At 46.5% G+C, this 12,863-nt stretch overlaps 1 pseudogene; it reads right to left on the bottom strand.

The window, feature by feature from the left end:
* Window positions 1-12,082: 12,082 nt before the first annotated feature.
* LOC111744248 lies at window positions 12,083-12,201 on the bottom strand (annotated as a pseudogene).
* Between the last annotated feature and the right edge of the window lie 662 nt (window positions 12,202-12,863).

Raw genomic sequence — 12,863 nt, 5'->3', positions numbered from 1 at the left:
ACCCAAAAAAGGAGTTTAGACTGGTGTTCACTCCCATGCCCAGTGTAGGTGAAGACATTCATCATCCAAATAGGGACCCTTTGGAGAGTGAATGGGGAGTTATTAATAATCATGTTGAGATAATAGGCATAAGTCAGGGCTGTCCTGAGCAAAACAGGTATGATTACCCAAACTGAAGAGGAAGAGGCTGGTTTGTAGCTGGGCCTGGTAGGCAATGGGATGATGCTGGAGAGCTGGAGTTGAAGAAGGTACCTGGGAGGAGACAGAGAGGGGACCAGGAGAGGAGGACCAGCCGGGAAAGGGCAGAGAAGTGAGGGGGATTTGGTCTGACATATTAAAAGAGCAGGGGCTGGAAGAAGTCTGAGAGAGGATCTATTTCATGTGCCTGAGGGAGGAGAGAGAAACTGGGATTCATTCCTAAGGGAGAAGCTAATTGGGCATCAGCTGAGCTGGTAAGGGAGGGGCCATGAAATGAGACCAATTTGGGTTGAGAGCCATAGTGTGTTCTGGACCGACTTAACAAGGAGCATCATGGTAATAGGGAAAGAACATGGAGTCCGGACTGATTCGTCTCACCTTCTGACGCTCGCAAACTTGTACAGTGAGTGTTAATGACTGTGCTCTGCCTCACTGTCCTGGACCTAGGACAGCTGCGTATAGCTGATGCCAGGATGGTTCCTTACAGTTGAAAGCTTTTTAGTGTGCCTGAACCACTTGTGTATGTGTTGGTCAGAAGAAAGGGATTTGCAGCAAAGTCCTTTCCTTTGAATAAAGTGAGGACCCCTGAGTATGGCATTCAAGGTTCTCTATTAACTTTATCTGCCTGAAAACACTCCAGTCACTACCTCCTCGCTGACACTTGAACCTGGCTGACTTATTTCAGCCTCCAGGGCTCTGGACTTGGCAGTTCCCTCTGTCCAGAAGTCTCTCTCTTGGTCACCTGCATGGCTCGCTCCTTCATTTCCTATGTGAATTCTCTTTGACCATTTTAGAGATATTTTCTCTGGCCACTCTACTAAAATTCCAACCCCTTCCTCCAACATTTCTTATTTATTTTTACTTTTCTGATTCATGTTTTCTCTTTCACACTTCTGACTATCTAACATAATATACCAGGGGTTGGCAAATTATGGACCGTGAGCCAAATCCATCCCATCCTGTTTCATAAATAAAGTTTTATTGGAACACAGTCATGCCTGTTTATTTTTGTATCATCTATGGCTGCTTTCCATCTATAACAGAGCAGAATTGAATAGTTGTGACAGAGACCATATGGCCCTAAAGACTAAAACACTTACTAACTGGTTCTTTCCACAAGAAGTTTACTGACCCCTGCTCTCTGTATTTACATTGCTCATTTTTGTCTTCACTACTAGATGCAAACTCTTTAAGGGCAAGAATTTTTTTGTTGGCTTCTGAGTTATTGCATTCTCCCTTATCTAAAATAACATAATAGGTATTCAATAAATATCTGCTGAATGAACGAATGTTGAAAATTCTACCCATCGGCAAGGTCCAGCTCAAACATCACCTCTTCACGAAACACTCCTCCATCTAGCCAGATATATTCTCCTTCCTGTTTACTCCCATAAGGCTTTATTTTTACTTTGTATCATAGTTATTTTTACACACTCTCATTTCTCCCACTCGTAAGCTCCAGGGGTCACCTCTATCATAAACCCGTCCTTTTTCCCCAAGAACTGACCCACCCTTTCCATTCCCCTTACAGTCTTCTATGGCTGCACATGGAATATGACACTGCAGTGTTTGGAACACTCAGGACTCCTCCATTTCACTAAGATCTTTGTGGGAAGGAACTGTGGTCAGCTTCATCATCTTTGTCCCAGCATCTTCCTCAGAGCCCGTGGCACTGGCACATGGTAGGTACTCAGTGAAGAGACGTGCTCTGTTTCATCCCACTCTACTAAGAAGAGGTAACGATTTTTTTTTAAACTAATTCTCCTCGGCCTGCTGACTCACATGCTCTGTAGGCTCATTAAGCAGGTGGGGCTGACATTACCTTGCACCTCACCTTCTTAGGCAAGAAAGAGTTCTCTGAACCCTTTTCCTCCATGCTTTTAAAATAAAGGCCTTAGGAGAGCAACAAAAGCAAAAATAATATTTTTTATTATTTTATACTGTGAGCTTTTATACTGTGACTGTGTCTTATTTGTTTATAATCTTAGTACCTAGACCGGTGCCTGATCACATAGTAGATGCTCAATTAATTTCTGTTGAACTACATAAATGACATGATATGATATTAATAAAAGGAAAGGAGGAGGGAAAGAAGGAAGAAAGGGACCAGGACAAATGCCTGGTAGGACTTGGAACTGAGGATAAAATCCCAACAACCAACAAAATACTCAAAATACTTTCAGAGAAGCCATTGTTGTTTAAGAGAGGGGGTATCCTTGTTTTCTCTCCATGTAGGGTTCTTGACAAGTTTCTTCTATTCAAGAACACAGCTGCAGAAAGCTAAATTGCTTATATTAAGCTCCATGATAAATAAGAGAGGTGTGGGCAGATCTAGGGCCACACATGATGGAAAGAGAAAGGCAAGTCTGTCTACTTTGAGTCTGCGTCTTATCTGCCTCTTGTCAAGACAAAGCCTCCTGCTGAGGATAGAGATGGGAAACCATCCCTTTCCTGACTGGCCCCATGGATGGCCTGGAAGACGAGTGAGGGGAGGAAAGTCATCCCACTCTCACCCTTCAGAGGTATGTTCCTCCTGCCATGCCAAGGGGAGGACTGATTCCTCTATAAGAGTTCCTGTTTCCTCTTTCTTGGAGTTGGCCCGTTTTCTGTAGGCCTCAAACATCTGTACTGTGGTACACTAAAATCATCACAAGACAGGCCACTAGTCCAGTACACATGCATGCGTTTTCACACACACCCACGCACACACGCACACACGCACAAGCAGACTTCCTGTCATAGCTCATTCCCCTTATGGACAAAATGCGGAGTGAGTGAACTGGCAGATGCACACCCTGGAGGTTCTGAGCTACGTCACCCCCTATCAGCCCTCTCTGAAGATCCAGGCAGGATCTGGGAGGGGCTGCAATGAGATGGGTGGGCACTATGGATTTCCAGCTGGAGCAAAACCTTTCTCTCCCCAAGGGATGGAGCTGTCTCTACAGCTACTCAGTAGCTGTGTCATGCCGAGACTGAATCCAGGTTTTATCTGCCTCTCTTCTTGAGGCCTTTCTTTCTTCCCCTTATGAATTCCAAATAGACATTTTTTGAATGCTGAGCTTGGGAAGCAAGACCAAGACCTGTTTATGTGCCAAGAGTTCTTACTAGACTTTGAATAGCCTCAATACCAACTTTCCTGCACTCCTCTTTATCAGATCAACCAGTCAATCATAGATTTGATAAATATTCATGGTTCCTTTACTTTGTGTCAGGTGATGTGTTAGGTGCAGAAGTAGGCATTTTCATTCCCGTTTTAAGATGAAGAGACGGAAGTTCAGAGAGGTGAGGGATTTGTCTAAGGTCACTTACCTAGACAGTGGCTGATTCAGGAATCAAAGTCCTGCTTAATGGGCTTTTTCACTTTACCAAAGTTTTAACCAATGTGGGTATCAGTGACGGGAGGTCAGGAGAAGGCAGGACATAGGGGGTTATTTCCTAAGCCTGTGGATAACCACTGAGGCAGCGAGCCAGAGGGACGCCTGGCCGGGTGTGATGTATGGGAGATGACAGCATTGTGCCGGGTGTGCCACGAAGAATTAATATCAAAGAGGTGCTACTGAGCATCAGAAACTTAACAACAGTGCCGAGAGATCAAAGATCTGATATCTCTGGCAGAGTGAGCTATCAGGAGTGATCAAAGCAAAACAAAAGGGTTCATTTTGGTGCCCTATGCATTAGTGGCCTGACTCTCTGACTCTGGACACAAAGCAAATTGTCATGGTTTGGGAACTGTGCTGACACCCACCCGGACTTTCTTTCTTTCTTTCTTTTCTTTTTTTTTTGACATATCTTTACATCTCATTGTTGCCTGTCCATAAAAACAAACATTATTATGCCTGTTTTCCTCTGCTCACCCTCAAGTTGGCTGGCCCTCGCATTTTATTCTGAAAGCTTTGCTGCTTTCTTCGGAAGCCAGCCTTGCTTGGAGGATGCGGTTGGAGGACAGTGGGACTGTCATCACACACTACTTCAGAGCTGACTGCTCTGCTCTGCCCTTGTAATGAGGACCCCAGGAACGAATGTTTAAGGCTGGTGGTCTCTGTTCCTGAGTCCCTGCAGGTCACCCCATTGAGCGCCCTGCCTCCCATTCTAAACCCGATACCCCGAAATGGGTCTCCGAGGCCCTTCTTTGGAAACATGGGGCTCCCCTGAACCCAGTTTGACAACCACAGATTACAGCCACTCTTAAGTTTCTTAAATCTCTGATATTCAGTGGTTCTAGGGGAGCCATGAAGCCTCAACTCTCTCATACATTTATGATCTATGACATGTTTTCTAGAATTTTTCTCTCAGAAACTTCCCTGTGTTTCTTTCGGGATTTCTCTGGGGATAAACCTTTGACTTCGTGGAAGAGCCCAAACTTCTCAAGATGGCTACCTTTCCAGACTCTCTTCTTCCCCTACCATTTCCCTTCTCTCAATGAACTGTGTATGGAACCACACACCATTTCTGGACTTGCCATGCGTTCCGTGCCTCCACGCCTTTGCTTATGCTACTCCCCGAGCTAGGAACACCCCCTTCTCACCTTCATCCTAGAAAACTCCTACTCATCCTTCAAGGCCTGGCTCAGATGCCCTCTCTTGAAAGGTTTTGCCTTTCTTCTCAGAGAAAGAAGTCCACTGCTTCTTTCTCTGAGAGGGCTTATCCTCTGGGACTAGCTTCTACCAGAGGTCTTAGCATAGTCTGTCATGGCTAATTTAGATGATCCTGTCTTCTCCACCAGATTGGAGGCTCCTTGATTGCAGGAGCTTAGCTCTGAATTCCAGTACCCAGGACAGAGCTTCACAGGTGGAAACTAGTCCGGACATGGGTGTGAAATGACTGAGCAAAACAGCAGAGACTCCTGTGCTGCTGGGTGTTTCCCCAGAAGAGACAACTGCTGGGGCAGCGCCCCCCGCCCCCACGAGCCTGGACTGGACACCCTCCCATACACCGCAGGCTGGCTGTGGCCCACTGCCGTGAGGCCGAGTTGCAGATGCTCAGGCTATGCACCTTTTTCCTCACCTCCTGTCCCCGTGGAAAGCATTCTCCACCGGAAACGTGGGGCTTGCCTCAGCCTGAGAAGAATACTACAGTAAGGTCTCAGAGTTGACAGGTCTTAAAATTAACATAAGTAAATGGGCAGGAGTCCTCGGTTTGGTGCTTCGTCTAAATCTGGAGGACTTGGCTTCTGTGGTCAGTAGGAGGCCCAAGGGCTGAGGACCGCTCTGCTCTCTCTGTGCGCCCAGCCCTGCCAGGCTGGCGTTTTCCTCTGCATTGGCCCCTCCTCTGCCCCTTGGAATGTCTGGCCATTCTACCCTGGCTGAGCTGTGTTTTCTCTGGTCCTTCTTCTAATCTCTCTGTCTGCCTCACAAAGAAGAGAATTCAATTTAGTTCCCGAAGAAAATTAGATTTGACTTAGCTTGATCCATTTCCACAATTGCTACTGAAACACTGTCTCTGTGAGGACAAAAGGGCCAAGCTAGTGACTTCCCGTGGGGAAGGGGCCATATAGCACGCCTGTGTCTGAGTGCCTAAGCTGGTACAGACCCAAGCGGAGACATCTGCAGGCACTGATCTGAAGCCCTCGGCTCCAAACTCCAGGGACAAGGAGACCGAGAGGGATGGCGTTAGCCTGGAGTGGGTTCGCCCCAGGTGTGAGCATTTCTCCTGCAGACCCCACACCTAACAACTCTGAGAGGAGCAGGACAGCGGTGCCTGGGAGCCTCCCAGCACATCCCACACGGCAGTGGGACAAAGGCAATCCATTATGGGATAGGGCATATTGGTTTACTGGGATGAACTGAGAGGGTCTGGGTGTGACAGGGTAATGATGCTTCAGGGCGGTGCCACAAGTGGACAAGGTGTGGCCATCACACCAGGGAAGCCAGCGCCAGTGAAATAAACAGGACTACACAGGTCAGGGTCAGAGAGGACCTCTGAATAGCTGTGTAAGCTTGTGAGTCACTCGAAGCCTCTGAGCCTCACCTCAGTCTTCTCCTCTGTAGAAGGGGTGTGAGGGTGTTATATGGCTTGATATCCTCCTGTGGCACCCCATGAATGCCTCTACTGTGCACATTGTACTTGCTCATTATACTAAAGTGAGGTGTCCGGGATGTGCTTCCCCACTAGGATGCAGGACCCTGGAGGGTCAGGGTGTCTTTCTTACCGCTTTGTTCAGGAGCTAAGCATCTATCTGGCCTGTACAGAGCAGCGTTTGTTCACCTGAGCTGAGACAATAAATGTTAGACTGCAGTGTAGGACCCAAAATGTAGCACCTCCAAAACCCTGGACAACCTGGATTTACGATGGGGTAGGGAACAGAGGCAAGAGAAGGAAGCCCTGAGTACTTATCAGTGGAGTGAGGACTGTGAAGGGGGCAGACCTGGTCCAGTAAGTAGCGTGGTCACCTGGAACAAAGATTCTACATCCTTGGTCTCTCCTGCCGCTTTTGCTGATTCCATGGCCCCTCTTCTCTCCTGCAGTCATTCGAACTGAGCAGGGCCGAGGCTGCTTCCCTGAGCTCCATGCAGCTCCCAGATGCGGCCCCAGTTCCAGGGTGCTATCCATATTTGGGGAGCAAATCCCAGGCTCTGAAGCTTGAAGAGCACAAGGGGAGGTGGGGCAGAGCTGGGCAGTGGGCTGTCCAGTTGCTGAGGAGACACTGAGAGAGGCGGCTTTGGGAGCAGGTGTGCATGCTTATAGGCTTAAACTGGGCCAAAACAGTGCATATTTGGCAATGTCTGGAGACATTTTTGGTTGCCAGGACTGAGTGGTGCTGCTGGCATTTAGTGGGTAAAGACCAGGGATACTGCCAGACATCCTACAGTACACAGGACAGCTCCCCCAACCATGAGTCAACAGTCCAAAATGTCAGCGGTGTAGAGCTGAAGAAGTCCAGGCTGAGACTCCGCCACACTTTCCTCACTGGTCTCTCCTTCATCAGGTCCTCCTTTAAGCCATTTTCTTCATTGACTCCTGAGATAATTGTTAACTGACAAACAAATCTGCCTGCAGTTTCTCCATTTCTCAACTTCTTAGTGTACTTTGTAAACTCTCCATGATCTGACCCCTGCCTACCACGTCTCCGGCCCCATCTTCCGTTTCTCTCCTAACTCTCTGCTCCGGCAATACCCGATAATTTTTAGTTCTCTGAGAAAGTCACGCTCTTTTATGCCTCTAGGCCTTGCCCATGGCTCAAGGACCCACTCCCAGGACCCACTCCACCAGCTCTTACTTAATCCTTTAAGACTCTGCCGAATGCCACCTCCACCACCACTTGTAGGTATTCTCATGTCTACATCTTACATTTCTGCTGTCATCTCAAGGTCACAGACGTGATTTTATTAATCTTTGGAGACCAAGGAAAGACCAAGGAAAGACCAAGGTTGACACTCAGGTGTTCAGACTCCAAGTCAAGTTTTGCTCACCAGGCCTCAGGCTACTTGTTGGTGCTGAACCACTTGACCCCTCCAGCTCCCAGTTAGAGAAGAACAAGAGACTAATCAGGCCTGCCTGCCACCACCTTCCTAAGTGCTGCCATTTACTCACAAGCTGAAAGACAAAAGCCCGGCCCCCCAGCATATGTCGGATCAAAAACAAAGAACAAAAAGGAATCTGAAAGAAAGATGCTGGAAACAGTAGCTACTTTGATGCAGGCAACTCTTTGAGGAAGCAACTGAGGACTGAGCCCCCAGCAGGGAGGAGGAGGAGGAGGAGTTGCCCGAAGGTGAATCACATCATTAAGGGAAGGACTTTGCTCACAAGCTGCTAGCTGGGCAGGATTCCAGGGAGCACCAGGAATGGGGGGATGCATTAATCCCATCTCCTCACATCCTGCCTGGGGGCCTTACAATCTGTTCCATTAGGAGACTAAGGATTCCTACAGGAATGGCAATCAGAGCCAGAGATTTGGGAAGGAGGATTATAAGTAAGGGCTAGAATAACATAGTAATTAATATGAGACTATTATTAACAATAAAATGATTTTATAGTTTATAATAATGCAATAATTTAATCAGTCATTATATTGAGCCCAGGGATACAGGAATGCCCAAATCTTGTCCTTGAAATAGTCACTTCTCATGAGGTTCCAATGAGAAATACAAGCACACAGAGGAAAGCAAAACAATGCTTTATTGTTAGCTGGGCTTGGGCTCAAAACTCTGGAATTCTTTAGTCAGCAGATGAGATTATGCTTTCTGCTCAGCAAGTTTTGCCTAAACAGCTTCACGACAATGGCCAATCCAATATACCACCAGCTCCAGAAAGGCTGGAACCAGATACACAAAGACAGTGAGAGAGTGAGCATTTTTCTCCAGCTCCTGGTCTGGAGTTGGCCTGGGAAGCCTGGCACAGGACCAGGACACCATCTCGAGTTTGGCTGCCGTATGGGAGAACACAGGAGAGGAGAGGAGACACTTGCAGGAAAATGATCTTGTGATGCTGGGAGCCTGGCCACCGGGACATTGTGGCTGAAGAGAATCTCAGAGAACATTGGGATCTGACCCCAGAGGGCCGTAGGGCAGAAACGGCAGCTGTGGGAGACCTAGTCTCGCCAGAAAAGCAAACAAACCAGAAGTCAGCACAGGGCCGAACCCTAAGGCAAAAAGCAGTGCTTAAGTGTTTCATTTTGGACCCCAAACAGCTTGCCTACCCACCAGATTCACAGACAGTGTCGGTGAAATCCAATATCAAGGGAGGCAGGTTGGCCCCCATGGTGAACGTTGAAGAAATGACCCTTAGGCTTTCGAGGCTTCTTCAGATATTGGGAGCATTTCACCTCTGCAGTAAGAGGACAATCCTACAATTCAGATGAGTAATTTCTACTACCTTTCTTAAAAAGTCAGTTATGGTACTTTACAGTCTCAGTTTTGCCTTTGGGCTGCTGAACTTTTCAGAAACTTTAAAGCAAGGTGGGAAAGTATTTTTTGAGATGGTAAAGAGTCACAGGGCCATGAACACAGTAGGAGCTCAGCAGGTGTCTTGGACGAGAAGGAAGGAGACCCCAGTCATGGCAAAGATGCCCTGTCCAAATGGCTTCATACCACACAGGACAGTGGCATCAGAAGCTTAGGACACCTCAACCGTCTTCCCTGGCCCTCTCTTCATCCTCTGGAGGGGCGCAGTGCTGGGAAGATCAAACCAGTTTGCATCTTTGGAAGGATCTAGATTATTTTCTTCTCCTGCTGAGCTGTCACTTGCTGTAAAAATGATCATTGATATTCAACCATTATACTTCCATAATCATTAATATTCTTAAAAGGCTCTTGGAAACACATTTATACAAGGCTACACGATCAGTTTCTACATTTACTTTCAATTTAAATAAGGGCTTTAGCCAGAGTTTTGATGTGCTGTTTACTTTAATTACTGTTCTGCCCCTATCTGTGTCTTGACACAGTGTCATTTAATATTTTATAAATTTCCTTTAGCCCATTTTTTTTCCTGATATGTGTGATTCTAAGGAGCTATTGATGCAATTTTTTTTAAAAACTTGCATTTTAAACTTTTCCGAGGCTCTCTGTAAACAAGATGTGGCATGTCTATTGCGTCTCTTCCCCTAGTGATAATGGGAGGGAATAAATAAATCAGCAGACAGCTGCTTTACCAAGCTGGCACAGGGATGCCAGGATGTTTGGCCCTGCCGGGGGCTCAGAGTGACAGCCCAGCAACTCCAGACGAAGCAGGATGCAGCTCAAAAGAAATCAGAGTCGCTTCTAACTGTGTGGTCTGGTGGTTCCGGAAGCACCTGCGAGCCCCACCCCTGAACCACTGAGCCAGAATCTGCATTTTAACAAGATCCCCAGGTGATCTGTGTGCATGTTAAAAGTTGAGAGGCGTTGCACTAAAGGAAATCAATCAGTGGGTGAGAAGAAAACAGGCTTTGTCTCTTTCTCAAAATTCCCAGGCTTTCGTGGGAAAACAAAACAAAACTACTTTCAGGTTCTATGGCAGATGATCAGGGCCAATTCTAAATAAGTACTTTAAATGTTGTTCTGCTATTTGCCCCAAGATTTCTCTCCATTTTTCCATTCATCTATGTGTTCATTTAAGAAATCTTTACTTAGTCTCACTGTGAGCGAGGAATTATGGAAAGCGATAAATAAGACATGGAGTGCTATAGCGGAGGTACGTGCAGTGTGCTAAGGACACACAGAAGTGGAGGCTAATGGAGAGGTCGAAGGCATTTTCATAGAGGAGATTAATGTTTGAACTAATTCTTGAAGGATGAACAGGAGTTCTACAAGTGGAAGAGAGGCGTGGCTGGGAAGATAATGTTAATGGAGGTCAAGGGAGTGACGACTGACAGACATGGGTGTGTAAACATTCAGGACAGGCTTTACGGCTGGATTGGCATATTGTCTTCCATTCCGTCGGCATGGTCCAGATGGTCCTGGATCCAGTCAAGGACGGGCTGACCTGCGTGGCCCGGAGCACACAGCCTCTGCAGCAGTGAGGCTCACAGGGGAGGTTTACCCATTCTTGGGAAGAAAGGGTTTCCTAATCGGGACTGTGGTTGACCGCTGCTGGACAGAGAAACAAGCACGGGGGCCCACAAACTCTTATCGACCAATGCCTGGTGGTGGCTTATGATGGTACCCTTCGCCTCTCTGTAAAATCTGTAAAATGGGTTCCTGTGAAGGTTAGATGGGCGAGAATATGTGAAAGAAACGGGATCTGAGCATGATCATGAATCTGAAATTGATGACTAGAGTAGGAAGGTGAATGACAACAAAGAAAAGGAAAAGAAAAAGGCCAGGTAAGCATTGCTGTGACCCTAGAGCAATGGAGACTTGAGGCATGAATCTTAGAAGGAAGTAGAGAGTTTCCACTGGCCCCATTTCCAGCCTCCTCCGCCTGCTCTGTTGGCACTTAATGTAGAAACTAGGCCCTTGGCCAGCGAAAGATCAATCCTTCCACTGAAGAGTCGCCCTCTCGTGGGGCAGCCCAGATCAGGGATGCGATCTCAGTGATGTGCCTTGGGGATTGGAGGCTTCCTGCAAAAGGGGGCTTTGCAGGTAATAGACAGCTGTCAGGCCTCAGAAAACGGGGAATGAGAGAAGAAGACACAGAAACCTGTAGCTCGGGTTTAAGGACATATTATTTCCTTGTCTCTTTCTGTATGAACTGAAATAAACTGCCCTTTGGGCAGCACCTAACCAAGAGATGACATGAACTCATTGCGAGTGAACAAGTCCAGCTACAAATTACTTTTCCATTTTTTCCCTTCTCATATATGGTGTTTATCGTGGGTAATAGATGAATGGATGATCTTAATTTAATGGCAAAAGTAAGGGGAATTAATTCTGATACTGAAGGTACAAAATAAATACCCTCCTATTTCTAGATCCTGCCCTTCCAGGCATCTGGGAAAGTCTATCAAATATTGCATTTATTAGTTCTCAGTGCTATTTGCATTCCTGATTCAGCTTGAGAATTTTTATGAAACTTCAAGCACAGTACCTAGCATAGAGTAAAAGTTCAACACATGTATTAATTTCTTTCTGTGCATAGCTATTCCGCCTGCTGGTTATCTTTATGTGAATTTGTGTGGGTTTGGTCACAAGAAAGACCGGTTTACTTTCAATTGTAATCATAGCAATAACGGCACCGTTTATGGGCAATCTACTATGTGCCAGAATTTTTATATACATTTTGTCATTTAATTCTCCAATCTGCCCTATGAAATAGGAACTATCATCTTCATTTTCCAGATAAGCAAACTGAGGCTCAGAGAAGTGAAGCAACTTGACCAGTTATAAAAGCTACCATGTAACTGCTAGAGCTAGGATTTGGCTAGTGGTCACCTCTAGCCAACCAGCCCAACTCAAGCTCTTTTTAGTGTTATCTCCTTCTTTTATTTTTTTATTATTTTATTAATTTATTTTATTTTTATTTTTTACACCTATGGCACCTGGTCTTCTTAGGTGGTCACCCATCCAAGTACTAACCGGGCCCGACCCTGCTTAGCTTCTGAGATCGGATGGGATTGGGCTTGTTCAGGGTGACATGGCCATAGACTTCTTATCACCTTCTAAACAGAGAACCTGAGAGTTGGAAGGACTGTCTGAGATCAGCTAGGCCAGTGGTTTTTGACTATGGGCCATTTTGTCCCCAGGGGACATTTGAACAATGTCTAAAGATATTTTTGGTTGTCACGACTAGGTGGAGGGGTGGGTCTCATACTACTGGCATCCAGTAGGTGGAGGGCTGGATGCCACCCAACGCCCTACAGTTCAGTCCCCACAACGACGGGTTATCCTATCTGAAACGTCAGTAGTGCTGAAGTTGAAGATCACTGGTCTAGACCAATCGCCTGATTTTACAGACGACAAAATCGGGTTGGAGGTAGGGTTAAAGGTCATGCTTATTTCACTGGCACAGAGGCCCATGGGGGACCACCATACTTCCTCCAGTCTTTCCAGGACTATCCAAAAGAAAGAACTCAAAGAGTGTGTCCTCCTCTGCTGTCACAGGGCATAGTAGGAAAGGCACTGCCACGTTATCCAGGGAACGAGCGATTTGTCACATCAGAAACCATTATCCTCAGGAGCAGTGCCCTTATTTAGATTTCAGAAAAAAAAGGCTAAAGTTTTCTCAAGTAGTAGGTTTTTCACTTTGCTCTGTCTGGCAATTTTCTAATGCAAATTCGGTAGAATCTGGATGAGAGTGTGCTGAGTTGG

Source organism: Pteropus vampyrus, unplaced genomic scaffold, assembly GCF_000151845.1.
Source record: "Pteropus vampyrus isolate Shadow unplaced genomic scaffold, Pvam_2.0 Scaffold130, whole genome shotgun sequence".
In the NCBI taxonomy this organism is placed as follows: domain Eukaryota; kingdom Metazoa; phylum Chordata; class Mammalia; order Chiroptera; family Pteropodidae; genus Pteropus; species Pteropus vampyrus.
The sequence above is the reverse complement of the archived record's forward strand: the minus strand, read 5'-3'. Positions and strand labels throughout refer to the sequence as shown.